The 18,599-nt window shown below is 43.4% G+C and overlaps 1 protein-coding gene across 1 annotated transcript in view; it reads right to left on the bottom strand.

Annotated features, from left to right (window-relative positions):
• LOC146349804 (uncharacterized) overlaps positions 1–754 on the bottom strand; it is a 43,907-nt gene extending 43,153 nt beyond the window's left edge. Inside the window, exon 1 of the mRNA XM_084843521.1 lies at positions 676–754. The gene's annotated coding sequence lies outside the window, so the exon portion shown is untranslated. The remainder of the gene's footprint in view (positions 1–675) is intronic.
• Between the last annotated feature and the right edge of the window lie 17,845 nt (positions 755–18,599).

Consider the following 18,599-nt stretch of genomic DNA (forward strand, 5'->3'; position numbering starts at 1 on the left):
CTGCAGCCCAGCTGATGCCTGATCAGCTGGGCAGTATGGAATAGTGGGCAGAGCTCCCTGGGCCACACAGAGAATGATGAAGGGCTGCAGTTGCCCACATGTGGAATAAAGGAATGACAGAGAGTTCAAAACAAAGGATGTGGGTATCAGGGAGGTGAGCTGAAGGAGTCAAAGGGTTCAAAGAGGAGAGCTTTGGGTAGAAGTATGAACCTGACAGCCCTGCTTACTTCAGCAGAATTATTTGAGAATAAGGACAGAATATTGACATTTGGACTTCATCAGCAAGACAAGGTACTCCGTGTCAGAGGGAGAGGACTGCGAATGACACTAACTGAGAAAGAATTCTAGTGGGAATCTATTAGTACTAGTATTAAATATCAGTGCTGCTTTATTTCAGAGGCACTGATCCTTGCAATAGGTCCAAAAAATTATTTATTTTTATTCAAAGCCATTTGACCTTGCTCATTAGCCAGAAAGGCTTCCAGAGTAGCTTAGACAGTTCAGCAGAAAGACAGACTCTGCCCTCAGGCTTACAATCTAAAAGACATGACGCACAAGGAAAAAAGGACGGGAGAGAGGAGAGAAGGCAATTAACATTCTTGAAGTTTAATTTCCTATAACTATCAGCTGGGATGAAAACAGTTCAGGTAATCTGATGGAATGGCTGCAGGTTACCTGACACTTGCAGGAGACAGCCGGTCACTCAGCAGCAATGGCGAAATAGCCCTGCTTCTCTTCTCTCCCTCTGCTCTGCAGCTTGATGGAATGGCTGCTGGCCAGACTAACAGTAGGTACAAGGCCAAATCTGCTACAGTGGCCCTCATAAGGCCAAACTCAGCATTCTTTAAACATTCTCTACTCTCCTGTAAGCACATGCAGCCCCAAGTCAGATCAGGACCATGGCATTCCCGGAGCACAGGGTTTAAGCTCCCCCCCCCTCATTTTTTTCATGAAACCCCCCACCCTACAGGGAGGTTAAAAAGAGGAAAAAACCCTCCATTGACTGCATGGGCTTCACTATGCTTGGTTTAACTAACACTGAGTTCTCCCTCCGCCACTGAACTCTGCCTGCCCATTGTGCAGTTGGCCATTCTCAGCTACATCTCAAGATCCAGGGGAAGGGAACATTCAGCTCTGGGCTGATTCAGAGGGCTGAACGTTGGTCTTAGCCATACATTGGCAGTTTGGATGTTCCCCATCTGGGCTTATTAAGCCAAGATATGCACAGGCCTGTTGCCTGCGCACACTGCCCTTCTCTTCTTTTCCAACTTCAGTTTAATGTTGGTTTTCCCCAGCAAACAGTGGTTAAGAAATGCTCATTCAGAAAACAATGGCAAAGCTAAATCTAACGTAAGCTATCTATCTTCTCTGGCTGCCCTTTGTGGCTGCTTGGCTGTCCCTTAGGCTGCGACTTTAATTTTAGTAACATACATTGACATGGTGACCTGATTTCCAACAGATAACAGAAATAGGTTCATAGTAATACCACGTTCTGTTTGAAAATAACATCTGTTGATTCATACTGCGTTCAACCAAGATCTTGCGTGTTTTCTTTAAAATAATATTGCTGCTGAGCATTGCACAGATGGCTTGTAGTTAGGTTTTATTGGAACTAGAAAGGCCTTCAGCAAGTCAACTTTCAAAGCAACATAGGAAAGTGAATGAGACTACATCATTCAAGCACTCAGATTATTAAAAAATTGATTCCCCCCCCACACTTCCTGGTTTGTGCATTCTTTGTTTTGTCTAGTTATATTGTTTAGACTATTGGCCCAGGTATATGCATGCACCAATGTATATGCACAACTGATGTGGTTGCATGTCTGCACTCTAGTGTTCATCTGACGTCACACATCACACTGAGCACCACTATTTGCCGTGCATGGATATTTGCACGTGACTACAGCTGTAACTGGTCAGCGCTTTCCATTATATTGATCATATACTTGTCTTTACAGGTATTACACAGATTCTTCAAATTAAGCCCAATTCAAGATGGATAACTCTCTAGGGAACGTTAATTAGGAGTCGACTAATTTGGAGAAAATCTCAAGAAGCCACGCCACTGCAAGTGTACAGACTAAAGATACATCATATACATTATGCACAATTTCTAGCAAAGGGAAGATTCAGTTTTGCTCACCTACTCCAGTTTCTCATTATTACAGTTTATTATCTTCAGAAACAAGAAATTACTAATGTAATCCTATAGATCAGGGGTAGGCAACTTGTGGCCCTCCAGATGGTTTGGCCTACAACTTCCATCAGCCCTAGTTGGAATAGCCGATGGTGATGGAAGATAGGAGTTGTAGGCCAAAACGTCTGGAGGATCACATGTTGTCCACTCCTGCTATAGTTTACTCAGAAATTGAATACATCCCACTGTGTTCCATCAATTTTATTCCCTGATAAGTGTGTTTAGGATTGCATCCTAATTCCTGCATGGGCACGTTTAACCCCCGTTCTTCTGATTAGGGATGTGTGTACAAGCAAAACTTGAGCTTGTCAAAGTTCTCCAAATTTCACCTTGAAGCTCATTCCCTATCAGACTGCGAGCTTTGGTTTGTTTGTTTTTTTCGCATAAACATTTGTCTGTATTTTTGTGCATATTTTTCCAAATGTATGCATCATTGTACGTATCTCTGAAATGGATGCATTCTTCTCTCATTGATTACAGTGTGCTTTTCATGTGCATTTTTCAAATGTATGCATGCTGTCCAATGAGTTTATTTTTGTTCCGCAAATCACATGGCCGGCTCAGAAATGTATGGACTTCAATCACAGATGGAGTCCAAGCCCATGTTCTGTCCAGGAGGTATAAACTGGACAAATCCTTATAAAAAACCAACTGAAACAAATTTCTCATACATCCCTACTTCTCATAAACTGCAAGTAAAGGGAAGACTGAGAAGACAGAATAAGACAATGGGCCACTGCAGAGTGGAAGTGAAATAAGAAATGGGTGTCATGCGAAGCACCCGACTAACATGCCTTACAACTGCTTCTACGTTTCTGATGTTAGAACAACAAAACTGTTTACCAACCTTGATAAACTAATATACTTTGAGCATGTGCAGTTTTACATGTAACACACACTTAAATCATAGCACCATCGTGACTGCAGGAATAAAATGGAGTTTGCTTCTGCTGCCCTGATGCCCTCATCACCTGCTGCTCTGGGGGGTCATTGGGGTGGGCGGCTGGGCTGCATGGCCTTGGACTTTGGCCCCAAGGTCCAGCCCTACAGTGTAGGTTGGTGGCTTTGATGTCAGTGGGGTGGTGAATCCGCTCCAGGCTTCAGTCAGAGCTCCAAAGAAGCTATCCAAGGCTGCACCTTGGATAGCTCCTTTAGAGTTCTGACTGGTTCTGACTGAAACCTGGATTCATTGCTCCACTGACATCGGAGCCACCAGCTTACACTGCAGGCCTAGCTGTACCACTGCTTCAGTCAGAGAAGCTCATGTATGAAAGAGAGGTGCTTGTTAAGTCTTAAACTTTTATATTATATTTGCTCATGTTGTATTTTATGGTTTTAATTGTTGTGAAACTCCCAGAGAGCTTTGGTATTGGGCAGTATAGAAATGTAATACAATAAAATAAATTATGCCCCATGGGGGATGCCCAGGCATGGTTGGAACTTCTGCTTCTCATAAGGCTGAGTGGCACATCCCGTGCACACGGGGTCCTAGATCTTGGCCAGCATCTTGATCCAGTGACTACAGGCCTTTATGGAAGTGACCGTGTTTGTTTGTATAAACATGCCACATTTCTTCCTTCTTTTTTCAGAGGTCTAAAGGTTTGCAGAGATTGGATTTGTACATCTGTAAGTTTTAAACTTTATGCCAGTTAGAACAGTTCCATTCCAAAGCAGCCCAAAGGTTTAAAGGAAACACACTGGACATAGACCAAATGACTGTAGTGATTTAGAATCACTTACCAAACACTGAGATCTTTCTGGAGGTCCACATTTCACAGAGGCACTTACTGGGGTGTTAGCCCTGCTGGTCATGCAAATGGTTTCTTGTGGGTCTTGATTTTCTTTAACTGGTTCATATAAGTTGTCCATGGAGCCCTCCTAAAATTTGAGAGTATCGTTAAGTGTCATACTAAAGCAAGTTCACACAGGACTTTGTCCTATTTCTGATATATCTTAGGGTAAGGAGCAATTATCACATATTTCTAGTTCAACAAGAATAGCATACCAAACAGTTATTATTACCCCAGGACTCATGTATAGATTTCCTGGGTAAGAAATATTGTGCCCAATGTGAAACACTATCTTCAAAGATGATCGGAAATCCGTAATTAGTTTTACATTTTGCAGTTGTTTTAAACAGTATTTATCTTAAAGTCCTGTACTCATGTAGAGGCCTTGCCTCATTGCCTCACATCTCCAGTCTTGGGCATCATCAGGCCTTGACATGGCTATCCCTGGTATGTCAAATGTCGATCACTTTTCTTATCTTGGCAGCCATCTCTCCACAAAAGCTGACATCGACGCTGAAATTCAGCACCGCCTGAGCTCTGCGACTGTAGCATTCTCCCGAATAAAGCGTAGTGTTCGAGAATTGGGACATTTGCAGGGAGACCAAAAGGCTTGTTTACAAAGCCATTGTACTACCAACCTTACTGTATGCCTGTGAAACATGGACCATCTATAAACGCCACTCCCAACTTCTCGAAAAATTCCACCAACGCTGCCTCTGAAAAGTTCTGCAAATTACTTGGGAAGACAGACGGACTAATGTGAGTGTACTGGAAGAAGCAAAGACCACCAGCATTGAAACAATGATTCTCCAACATCAACTTAGCTGGATCGGCCATGTTGTTTGAATGCCTGATTATCGTCTTCCAAAGCAGTTACTCTATTCCCAACTTATGAATGGAAAACGGAATATTGGTGGACAGCAAAAGAGATTTAAAGATGTTCTTAAAGCTAATCTAAAGAAATGTAACATAAGCATTGAGAACTGGGAAGCTCTGACTCATGAGCGTTCCAACTGGAGGTCAGCCTATATTAAAGGCACTATGGACTTTGAAGAAGCAGGAATACAGGGCGAAAGGGAGAAACGAGCTCAGCGGAAGGCACGTCAAGCAAACCCTCACCGTGACCGCCTTCCACCTGGAAACCTATGTCCTCACTGTGGGAGGCTCTGTAGATCCAGAATCGGCCTTTACAGCCACCTGCAGACCCACTGCTAGAGATTAATGTGTTGATTGACCTATCTTCTATGAATCTGTCTAATCCTTTTAAAGAGTTATCTATATAGACTCTATCTTTGGAAGACAATCTTACTCGGTCACGAGTGATCGCTGTGATGATGATGGGTATGCCCCACTTGTCTGGCTGAGGTCATGACAGGGCATTGATCCAGGGACAGGACACAGTAGAGGTGGACTGGACAGAACAGTGCTCGTCTTTGATCCATTCCAACTTACATAAAAGGGGAAGGTATTCTGTGCAGGGCATTCTTCCCAGTGCACCATCCAACAGTCCTAATTTTTGGATTGCTGTTTTTACCATGCAAGACTTCATGGTAATAGATTTAAAAAACCAATAACACTGGGACTGGAGCTGAGTATTTTTGCTTTCCTCATAAAGATCCTTTTTCAGTGGAGTCATGTCTGTATACATTTGGAGAGAAACCATCATTCAGTGGTAGAGCACATGGTTTACACGCATAAGGCCTCAGCTTCAGTCCCAAGCATTTCGTATGAAAAGGATCAAGTAGCTGGTGAGATGAAAACACTGAGATCCTGGAGAGCTGTGACCAATAAGATTAGACAATACTGGGCTAGATGGACAAATATTCTGACCAAGTCTGAGGCCGCTTCCTAGGTTCCTATACATTGTCAACATTGACACATCTGCATCGGTGGGGTTGTGGTGGTGGTAAACTGATTTGGGAATCTCACAGACTGCACCGGGGGGCCTCCTCACATGATCTTGGAGCTTCAGACACCCCAACCATTCCAATGGCTGGGAAGGTTTTTTAAACAATGCACCACTCAGGGGAACTGGGGGGAGGGGAGTTGGCCAACTATCAATCTGTGTCATCCTCTTCTTCTCCTACTTCTACCCACGCCAAGGTGTTTGGGATGTTATTATTTAATTAGACCGATCTCCTCTTTTCAATGAGTTCAATAGCATTGGCGCTCCTTCATGCCTCCCTTCTTCCACTCCCTTCTTCCACTTTGCCATCAGCTTTTAGGAGGTGGACTACACTGGTCACATCAGCTGCACTTCCCAACCTTCTAGGATGAGCCAAAGAGCTAATCTCAAGTGTTTAGGAAAATGAGACAACCCCTTAAAATCATGAGATTGGCATGCAAATAATGGGACTGGCAAATAACATTGGAGGGTTTGTTTGCTTTTTGATCTTTGAACTCCAGGGACATTGTGATTTTAAGTTTTACTATGTGACCACACACGCTGGAATTTTAATTTTCAAAAGCAAAATGTCAGATATCTAACAAGAGCCAACAAGACATGCAAAACATGCAAAACATGTTTTAGGTGTCACATGAAAATGAAAAACTGTTATTGAATGAATTTAAGTTCATTAAGTTTGCAAAAATGCTCAGCAGTATTTCAGATATTAAAATATCTGCTCCTTAAATCAAACAAAACTTTTTCAGCTCTAAAACAGCCTTCCCCATCCTGGTGCCCTCCAGATGATTTAGACTACAACTTTCACCATCAGTGGCCATGGTGGTGGCAAATGGGAGTTGTAGTCCAAAACATCTGGAGGGCACTGCGTTGGGGATGGTTGCTCTACAAAAACCAGGAACAAAAGACAGCAGAGCCCTTCAAACAATAGAATTAAAAATGCCCCCCAGGCAACCAATAAATTTGATGCAATGTGCCATAAAGAAGAACCATGAGGGAAAGGAGAGTTTCCTGATTTACATCCTCTCCTCTCCCCCAACATAAGTGTGTGAGAGAAGTAGTAAAAGATCCGCATACAGACCTTCACCCATTCTAATCCACATATGACATTATACAGAATGAGGCAGCAGAATCCTGGACCGCTTCGAAATCTAGGATTCATATTTAGAATGCTCCCTCATGTTAAAAATTCCCTACATGTAGTAAGCTATTGTATCAGGGGAAAGGGTTAGCCCCCTGCCTCATGGAGTGCAAAGTTCTCCTCAAATGATAGCATATTTCAAAATACAATCTCTGCTGCCTGCGGTCTGTCGGGTATAGTCCAGAATTTTATCACCTAGCTCTGTGTCACTCAGGCTGGGCCTACACCCTGGAATGGGGTGATGGAAGCCTGAGGGAATGTATAACACTTCAGCCTCTGGGAAATGAAAGTGAACGGAGTAATGAAACAGAAAAAATAAAATTCTACGCCTAGGAACAATCCTATGTGATTACGCAGCCACCTCCGAACTCAGAGGCAACTGCCTATCCAATGCAGGGCAGGCTGAATGCAGAGGGGATCTTCTCCTCTGTGCTCCAGCCACCTTGCATTGCCAGCTAGATGGCCAATTTCGGCTGTCGAGCCAGAATGGATTGGGGCGGCGGGGGAGGGGGGGGAGGACGGACGGCACATAGGAAGCCTCGTAAAGAGGCTTCTGCTATCTCTGCCTCTCCCTACCCCTGGGAACGCCCTCTTTTGCCCTGCTCTGTGCTGCTCTTATGAGCATGGAGCCTGGGGACGATCCATGCCACCTACAAGGCTGTGGGAGAGGGGCAGGGAGGTGGTTCTCTGGGAACCGACCTCGGAGCATGGGCTCTGAGGACAGTTCCTGGAAACCAACCAATCCTATGGCCATCTAGCTGCTGGCTAGCAGCCGCAGGATTGCTCCCTACTTAAACTGCCACACTGTATTTAATATTAGGATTTACCAGTAAAATTAAGAGCTAACATATGGAACAGCAATGGAGAAATGCAAGAAATCTTATTTGGGTTAATTCTTCCAGCTTCCAGCTGATGCAAACAGACAGTGTATCTTGTCTGCAGGATTTGAAAAGGACATTCCTCTCTTCAGGTTTAAACAAGCCACAAACATGTTGTGCAGTAGCCAGGATAATATCCCCCAGTCTCTCTCTGCTCCACAAGCTGATTTCACATTGGATGCAGAGCCTGACCAGTGCTTCAAGCCAGGTGGATGTGCAATTACAACTTTCTTCTATTGAAAGGTCAACCACACCATTCGAGAACACTGGTTGGTTGGGGACCTAATGGAAAGCATCACTGTACAAGGACAAGGGTTCTACCCTTCAAGGCGGCCTAAAAAAACATTTAAAATAAATAAAGGACAATGAGATCCAGCAGCATCCACAACATCACCATTAAAGAAATAGATTTCTGTCCCTGAACAGACAAATTGTTTTCTGGGCCTTTCTGTACAGAGTTATTGTAAGGAGTTTATACGTCATCCAAGCTGCAGTGTTGAGTGTTCAGGTTAAATGTGGTTGCGCGCACAAATACAGACAGAGCCACTTCTCTGCTTCTCATCATGCCCTCCTTAAATGGCTGTTTCTGTAAAACAGCCAAACAAGGGCCCTGCGTGTATCATCCATTTGGAGCTTTAGGCAATGCACCCCCAGGAGATAATATCGGCTTAGTGCTTAAGGTTGTTGTAAGACTTATTGACATAATGCATTGTAAAGACGTGCTTTGAACATTCATGAAGTGCTATATGGATTTTATTTATTTATTTAGGGAGCAATCCTATGGCACCTAGTCAGCACCTGGGGGCCATACACTCCACCACCACCACCACCCCACAGCTGGCTATCTCTCTGAGGTCAGGAACCCGACCCTGGAGAGGGGCTCAAGGGGGCCTTCCGGGGGGTAGAAAGGGAGGGGACTGGAGAGGCTGGTATATGAGCTATCCTGAAGCCTCTCCAGCTCCCTTCCTCCCCCTCTGACACACCGCAGCTAGAAATGGGAGAACTCACCGTGGTCAGGGTCACGTACCGTTCACCAGACCCCACCAGCTCCCTCCCCTTGCTCGCTGAGTGTGGCAAGTCGCCAGGCAGTCCACGAGCGCCCTGTGAGTGGTGCGCAGCTGCCCGATCCCTTGCTGAACCACCATTTTGTGTAAAAATGGCAGCTTGGCCTTTTTCATAAAGGCCGATTTTACACAAATGGTGGCCGTAAAGTGGCCATTTATGCCAGATTACAGGTGTAAATGGCCATTTACATCTGGCAGTCATTTACCCGCCATTTTGTGGCTCGGCAAGGGATCGGGGAACCCTGTGCTTGCTCAACGTGGCACGCGTCAAGTTAGGCAAGTGTGGGGATCTGCAGACTGGCGTCTAGGGGTCTGAACCAGCAATGTCTCGCCAGGTTTTGAGCCCCGGCCAGATGCCCGTGACATCCGTAACCCGAGCTAGATTGGCAAACAAGCCCATCTAATGAAAATGCACTGGATGTTTGTAAGCCTCTGAGTAAGTCATAGGATTCCACCCTTCTTTATTTTATATCTTGCCTTTCTGCCCAAACTGGGACTCAAAGAAGCTAACAATAAAATATAGATTTAAAACAAATTCTTAATTAAAACAGAACACAAAAACAAAACAAAAAACACAGTTAAACACACACACACACACACTAAAATAAATAATTCTATGTGTTACCATATTGTACTTGGTAGGCGGGCGTGTTCCTGCTAAATCCATATATGGGAAGTAGGTTTGTGTCTACTCCACAGTAGACAAGCTCAGGCTAACATAAACAACAATATCTAGTAAGATGTGTTGAATTAATCTGGAATAGCCATCACACATAGTTCAATGCTGGCAGTGACATAGGGCACAATCGTGCATATGTTTAGACAGAAAAAAGTCCTACAATTCCCAATTGTAGAACTTTTTTCTGTACATGCACAGGATTATACCTTTATAGGGTTTAGAATTCCTGTTACACATGCATGTAAAGGTTAGAGTAATATTAAATGTACAACCTTTGTTATGTGTGGGGAGTCTTAAACACTTGGTTGGATGTTGTTGTTTTTTCTTTAACTGAGGACATTGTCTGTGTTCACCATGGTTTATCATTATGGGAACATGCCTAGTCCCCCCACCCCCCAGGGTTGTGTGCTTCCTTTCTCCTTCTCCGGAATGATCACAAGGAGGAGACTGAAAGCTTTTGCTTCTGTTTTTGGTTAACTGCAGTTTATTATGTCATCTGAACCCTAAACTGTGTTTTGTTGACAAAAGCAAGCCTCATAAACCACAGTTTGAAGTTGGCTTGTTTCAAACAAACCATAGCTACAATTCACCACTCCTTAGAGTTCAGACAACAAGACAAGCCACAGTGAAATAAAAATGAAAGCAAATGTTCCAGACTCCTCCTTACAGCTCTGCCAGAGGAGAGGAGGGGAATGTGCAAGAAGGGTTGGGGGACCCTGTGCCACAGCAAGGGAGGTGGCACTGCAGGCTGCATGGGTAGAAGGGAATCAGCAAAGATGGCTTCCCACCCCACTCCCACTGGCTGGAGTGTCATGAGAGGAACTCCACTCAGGGAGTGCATCGATTGGCGGGGGAAATGCTGGTTCCAAGCCATAGTCAATCAATGGTATCTAAAGTGGAGAAGTCTTTACACTGACTTTGCAGTATCCAGGCCAATCCATGTGCATTTATCGAACCTGCCTCTCTCCCTATCATTTCCATCTATTTTTTGCATCTGAGAGACACAATAGGCAATCCATAAATTAATCATGAAGATTTAAGCCTACTGTTATTATGAGAGGAAATATTTTAGTTTTGACTTTAGTTTTGTAGGAAACTCATTGTTTGGACTTCCTAATTTAATTCATCATGCTACTTTACTTTGTTGGTGGTGTTGTGGGTGGGTGGGAAAGCTCTCAATGGAGTACTTTGCTTTTGGTAGCTAAACGTTGTCAATAAGCATTTCCCAAACTAAAGAGCTCTGTTTTGAGAAAGACTTAGGGGGTGTTTCCATGACAACAGAATGAGAAGTGAATGGAGGAGTACTGGATTTTTAAAAAAGGAATCAGATTTTCTGCGCTTTGGTCCACGCAGGGCTCCACGAGCAGGTTCTCTGCACCAGTAAAAATCACTGCACAGAACACACTTCTGGTGGGGGCGGGGGTTGGAATGAACATCATCTGACTGCTGGGGCTGCTCAACCAATAAGGGAGGCTTCTCCCCCCCCCCCCGGCTCTCCCCCACCATCACTTTCTTCTTTTCCCTGAAGCTCCAAATGCACCTGGATTTCAGGACCAAGTTCATTAAGCACAATGAGAGTTACTTCTGAGTAGACACACATATGCTTGTGCTGGGAAAGGGAAGGGGAATGCAGGGATGGGAAACTAGCCCCCTTTCTAACCTGATGCTGTGTAGGATCTCTATAACGAAGGTGTGAAGTAGTTACTTCCTAAGGCAATGAATCGGAGCCTCGAGATCGCACTTAATCACACTTAAGGAATTGGGCTTTAAAATGTGCTGTGTCATTTGAGGGGCTTCTCTGTTATTTCTGTGGGCATTCAGTGGGCGAGCCTCATTCAGCACAATGGGAAGAAACACCCCCTTGACTGGGGTCACAGTGAAAGGCACCTCCCTGGGCAGGGCTAGCATGCCCGAGGTCAATGCGGGGGTTGGGGCACACAACAGCAATACCACGGAAAACCCGACTTAAGGAAAAGAATCGGACTTTAAGCAGCCTCAAAAATCTGGTTTTTCCCTGATAAGCTCCAGGGTGCCTGTGCTGGATGGCCACGATGTCATATATCCTTAACAACCTCCAAATGCAGCCTGCTCAGAGTAAATTGCTCATGGAGACACCCCCCAGATCTTCACTGTGTAAGCAAGGAAGGGTACACAGCAGTTCAGCTTTCATGATACATGGTATCTGCTGACCAAGGCTATTAACATAATCAAGGAGCCCATTAAATAAAACTAACTGCTCAGAATCAAACTTTAGTTATTAATTCTTTTGTACATATTTCAGATGGAATTTATTTCAACAGCCTCTACCTAATAAAGTTTATGCAATAGCTTCAGTTCTGTTATAAACGCAATCACATTATGAGTCATTGGAAGATGTCCTTTTACGCTGGGCAGGGTTGTCCTAATGTCACAGGCATTCCAAATTGGCTCAGCAATACTTTATGGATGCCAGGAGATGTGGGGCAAAGGGTCCCTTGCAATATCATATAATATGATGGGATGCTAGTCTTGGATTGCAAGGGCACATACAATCCAAGAATTTTGGCCAGCATCCTGGGACATGTTACATACAGCTCAGTGTAGAGGACAAAATACAACCCTAGGTGGGAGAGGAATGCTTCCTTAAAAATTACAATACATTAAAATTCTTTAATGTAATTTAAGAGAGATGATTGTACAATGAAAGACAGGACACTGACATACATTCCTCAGCCACCTCCTAAGTAAGGTAAGCACAAGAACCTTGAATCCAGCCCATAAGAATTTCTCCAAAATTTTCTTCTCCTTTGAATTTCTTTTCAAAAGCAATTTCTGTCATGTTAGAGGGAATGACAATGGTCAAAAGAGCGCTAATAAAGACCATGTCAAAGGAAGGTTTACAAGGACCTAGCTTACGGGCTTCTCCACACCAGGCTTTTTATCCTGCAACTTACCAGGGCTCCTGCTTCTGGATTCTTTGTGGGATTAAGTTCGGCTCCTTACATGGGCTGATACGTGCTTTTTTTCCAGGACCTCCTTTGTCTGCAAGTTCTACATGTTTCATTATACAGCCACTAAATGGCTCTGTGTTATAGCAGAACAGCACAATTTCACACAGCCTATGGGGATAGTTGGCCTTCTCCGAATTCGGAGATGGCCAACTATCTAATGCAGGGTGAGTGGAGTGTGGAGGGGATTTTCTCCTCCGCACTTCACCCGCCTTGTATTTGCGGGTAGTTGGCCAATTTTGGCTGTCTAACTGGGGCGCCTCAGAGCGACGGGGGGGAGGGAGGCCACACAGTGCTTAGGAAGCATCGTAATGGCATTTCGGCAGTCCCCTCGCCACCCCCAGGAATACCCCCTTTTGGCCGCTCCGCCCTGCTCTTTCAAGCATCGAGCTGGGGATGAACCGCACTTCCTACAAGGTGGTGGGGAGGGGTTGACAACATTGTCTTAAGGACCTGAAAATTTCCGTGACTGACCAATCACAAGCATGCAATAAAAGCCTTGTGTAGAAATGCTCTACATATCCTGTGGATTATGTAGTATGTATAGCCACTTGGAGAGGGCAAAATGGCCTGATATTGCAATTAGATGTGCCTCCTTTGTAGTGGAATGCTAAATTTCACTAGTAGATGCAATGCCAAACTTTTAAAAATGTGTCTTTTATGATGATCCCTGCAATGGAAATACATCAAGCCCTCTTGATGGTTAGTTGTTGTTGGGGTTTGTTTTGTTTTTGAAAATTAGGAAGTCCAATCTCATTTATAGGATTTGGAGAACTAGGAGCCACCTTAATGTGTGCGACTCGATCTTTGATCTGACTTCTTAGCTGACTTCTTCATATTCTTAATGCGTTGTTGGTTTATTTAATACATTTGCCATTGTAGTTTATAATGTTTATATGTCCATTTGAGATGTAAGACACTTTGAGGGCTAAACAGTTTATCAAAAACAAATAAAAACAAAATACTTGCAGGTACTAAACTAGATCAAAATGTCACTGTCTTTCTGTATTTCTTTTCCATAAATAAATAAATACAGAATATACACTTCAATAAATATTTCCAGGGCAGGAAGATGATTTTTTTTCCCCAAAAGCGGTAAAGGAGACTATCTTTAAAAATAATTACATTTTGCTTTCACCATACCAAAAGATGCATCTGATCTTTAAAGCATAAACAAAACTGCACATAAAAGGAAATATATTCTATGGAAAAGGTGCATTTTACTGTAGTGCTCACAATGTAACTGTCCAATCTACATTTTAAAAGCTTGTGACATTTATATTGTGAGCACCAGAGAAGTCCGTTACTAGGTCATGATGCAATTGCGTAAGTCTCAATATTCCCAAAACATCCTGTAAGAAATTGAATTCAAATAGCTTTTTTAATACATGCTACAAGCAGAAATTGTTTTATCTTCATGAATAAAAAATGGCTCCACCTTAAGCACTGGGGGGAAAACATCAGTTTCATCATTACCCCACTACTTCTAAACCAAGCCCCTCTCATTCCTAGTTTTATTGTAGGTGTGTTTGGTTTTTAAATTACTTCCTTTACTGCTTTTAAGACTTATTCCCACCTTCCGTTGTCGAGATAGGTAGGTTCATCTACTGTACTCTGACAGTTCTCTTTCTAACACCTTTAATCTCTGTCACCTGACCAAAGCGTACATTTACAAACTCAGTCATGCAATCAGTTAAGCTAAGGAAATACTTACCAGTGAGAAACAGAAAAGATTCATTTTGCTGAGAAAGGCAAATTCTATAGCATTTACAAATATTATCCTGTTTCAAGTCATTCCAGCCACAGAATGCAGCTTCTTCTTGTCCCTCCCAGCTGTTTGAACATTTCTCCCTAGAGATTAGGGCAAGATAAAATCCCTGCAATAATCCACTGATTCCGAGTCCATTATCAAATGAGACGTAGGCTTGCCTGGGCCAGCACAAGCAGTCCCCTAAATTAATGGACAGTGTTTACCAACAAATCCAGGCCATAAAGGGATGGCAAAAGAAGAGCTGGTCTTGGATTTGATTTGGTCTGAACAGTATGCCTTTGTAATTCAAAGGCAAATCTGATATGCTCCTTGAGTGGGCTACAGTTCCACGACCAATATCTAAAAAAGTGTGCTGCCTTTCTACTGGGAGGGCTTCAGAAAAGCAGACATTCAACAGGTATAGTATGGCTGTGCATTCATGCTGGGGAAATCAGGACCTGTTGAATTTCTACCTGCCATATAGTGTTTAAAGGCAAAAGGGTTCTGTCGGGGGGGGGATAACATTCCTAATTACATAGGAATCTGCATTTTATTTAATCGGGCCATTGGTCCATCTAGCTCTGTTCTGTCTACACCAGCCTTCCCCAACCTCATGCCTTCCCAAGCATGAGGACAAGGGGTTTCTCTACACGAGGCATTTATTGTACTCTCATCATTCCCTACTCACAGTTGTTTATGGGATCTTTAGACAATGTCGTGACCCTCCAGTTTCACTTCTGTTTGTAAACAGCACTGTCTGCTGTTGTTGTTGTTTTTTTAGAGCAGGGAAAATGAGGTATTATTTCTGATGGCAAAAGAAAGTGCAATTTCCTCTTGTGTTTTTGTGCTATTCCACTATACGACAGGGCCACCTAGAGGTTACATAGTGGAAAAGCAGGAAAGGAAATGCTCCTCATATAGTGCTCAGATCGCAGTTTTGTGACAAAAAAGAAAGTAGCTACAGTGCATTGACAGCTGTCTTACACCTTCATGTAGAAAAGCTCTGCGACTCCCCAGCATTCCTGACCTTTGGCTATGCTGGCTGGGGCTGGTAGGAATTGATGTCCAAAACATCTGGAGGGCACCAGGTTGGGGAAGACTGCTCTACACTGGCAGCAGCTCTCCACCATTTCAGGCAGGAACCCATTTGGCTCTGCTGCGGATTTCTTCAACATCCCTAATCACAAGCCTGAACAGGAAGGAGGCATGTGACGAGGAACAACGTTTGGAGGATCCTAGCAATCTTGAAGATCGCTCGTTCGCCCGTCCCTAATTCAGTCTCTGGGCCTTTTAAGTTTGGGGCTGGGAGAAAGACTGAATGTTGACACATGTTGGTTATTCAGATGCAAAAGGCATTGTAGTCTTTCAGTTTCTAAATCTGTTACTGTATTTTGAATCTTAGCACTGCTGCCAGGTTTTATTTGGTTTTTATTTTTATTTTATACTGTAGTTTTAAACTTTTTCATTTTTGTATTTTATTATGTTGTATTTTATGGTTTTAATTGTTGTGAACCCCCCCCCTCCGAGAATTTCAGCTATTGGGCAGTGTAGAAATTGCATGTATGAATAGTAGGGCTGGAAGGGGCCTATAAGACCATCAAGGCCACCCCCCCGCTCCATGCAGAGATAGCCTGGTGACTGTTACCCATGCTCTGATAACCTTCTTGTTGGATTACAGCAATACCTTTGAAGATGGCTCAGAAACTTCAGTTGGTTTAAAATGCAGCTCCTAGGCTAGTAACTGGGACTAGCCAATATGATCGTGTGACACCACTGCTCCATCAGATGCACTGGATTCTAGTTCATTTCTGAGCTCAATTTAAAGTGTTGGTGTTGACCTTTAAAGCTCTAAATGGCAGAGTATCTAATGGAATGTCTCCTCCCATATGTACCTGGTTGTTCCCTTAGGTCATCTTTGGAGGCCCTCCTCTAGGTGCCCCCACTAGAGGAAGTTCAGCAGGTGGCTATAAGAGATAGTGCCTTTCTTGTTGTGGCACCTGCTTTATGGAATGCCTTCCCAATGAGGCTTGCCTGGCACCTATTTGTTATTTTTTTGGTGCCAGACAAAGACCTTTCTTTTCTTCTAGCTTTATATAATCAACCCAGATAACTTTTGTTATTGGGTGGATTAAAAATATAATTAAAAAATGTAAATAAACATTTGTATCGCCTCTGGCATAGTGCTTTTCAGTGGAGTCAGCTGCCAACCACCAAATTTAGACAAATCAAGTGACAAACAGGCATGAGTAAAATAGGCCATAGGCATCTATATTTTAAACCACCAATTCAGTATTTCTGATTCAGACATTACTTAAGACACAATCCTATGCATATTTAGACAGAAAAAGCTCTACAACTCCCAGCGTGCCCCAGCCATGTAGGACTTTTTTCTGTCTAAACATGCATAGGATTGCACTCTTGGAAGCCAGAATTCCAGAAGTGAGAATCACTAGCAGAAACTTATGTTTCTTCCCTGCAGCGACTGTTCACAGTGTGTGAGGTCCAAGAATCTAGAATCAATGCCCTGGACATTAGATTAGTCTCACTTGCACTTCTGGATGCCCACTTCTATAAAACATTTGAGTTGGCACTGACTGTATAAGGTCAGAGGGCTTGGAACATTTTGTTCCAGAATGCAAGCATACAACTATCGGCCCTGTGCTGCACTCTGCTAAACCATTTGGAATGGACCCATGGAAGTCTAACTCTTAAATGCCATTGATTTTTTTTAAAGAATTCATTTCCATTTAAACAGCTTTTTAAATTTCTTCTTCTCCTACTCAGCATCAAATTGAACATGGTACAAGGATAATTTTAATAACTTTTTGCTTAAAATATTTCACATAACATTCAGACAATTTACAACTCCACTGATAGGGCTGCTATACTGACCAATCCTGGCAGCTGCTAATTAATTCAAGAAACCCACCCTATTCAGATTCAGAGTTACTTCTAGCTAAATTCAGTAATAAAAATGACACTAATTTTGCAAGATGAGCCAATTATTTCTAGCTAAATCCAGACATTAAGAAGACACTAACATTGCAAGAGGTCCCATTGGTGCTATTTATCATCCCTGCCCTGGTTTGAGGGGGCACATATTTATGTGGAGATCCTGCCTCACACAGGAAGTTATCTGTATGTGGGCGGACGAAGTTCACACTACTCCTCCACCTACTGTTGTAGTGTTCTCCCATGTACTGGGTGTATGGATGAAAGCTAAGTCATCACCTATCCCAAATTTACCATCAATTTTATTGGCATTCAGCTCTGCCTAGGGTTTGCTAGTTTATTCAGAGTCAGAGTATAAGGTTCTAAGAAAGTGATGCAGAACTTCTGGCTTGTGGGCCCAGTTCAGACTTCCAGGTTCCCCACGCTGGCTCACAGAGTCTCCCTGGGTTCTTCCTGTTTTTAATGGATCAGTTTTGGTCACTATCAATTACAAAAGAAGATGGCTATGTAGATGCAGAGGGTGGGTTTTTGTGGGTGCGCAAGTGGATTCATTTCCGTCTGACCAGGTGAGGGCCAGCTGAGTCCTAACTGGAATAATCAATGTATGTGTTAGGGAGAGGAGGCTACAAAGCTGCCCTAAATATGTGACCATTCAAGCCAAATCATGAAGCTGGTTTTCCAGTCAGTTACCATTTTGTTTCTGTCCTTCCCAAGATTTTGCAGCTTTCCCAACACCACAAAACTATAATGGTAGAGAAAAGTTGAAACTGGGGAACCTTTTGTTTGCCTCAGAGACCTTAGGGACAGAGTCACTGCAGTTTGGGGAAGACAACATATATAGGACACACCCATAGCACATTTCATTAAGGTGTTGTTGTTGTTCAGTCATGTCCGACTCTTTGTGACCCCATGGACCATAGCATGCCAGGCCTTCCTGTCCTCCACTCTCTCCCAGAGTGTGCTCAAGTTCATATTCATTGCATCGGTGATGCTATCTAGCCATCTCATCCTCTGCTGTCCCCTTCTCCTTTTGCCTCCAATCTTTCCCAGCATCAGGGTCTTTTCCAGGGAGTTTTCTCTTCGCATTAGGTGGCCAAAATATTTGAGCTTCAGCTTCATTATCTGTCCTTCCAATGAGCACTCAGGGTTGATTTCCTTTAGGATGGACTGATTTGACCTCCTTGCAGTCCAGGGGACTCGTAAGAGTCTTCTCCAGCACCACAGTTCGAAAGCATCAATTCTTCGGCGCTCAGCTTTC

This window comes from Heloderma suspectum, chromosome 3 (assembly GCF_057233095.1).
Source record: "Heloderma suspectum isolate Gila_16-S chromosome 3, 16-S_ref, whole genome shotgun sequence".
Taxonomy (NCBI): Eukaryota; Metazoa; Chordata; class Lepidosauria; order Squamata; family Helodermatidae; genus Heloderma; species Heloderma suspectum.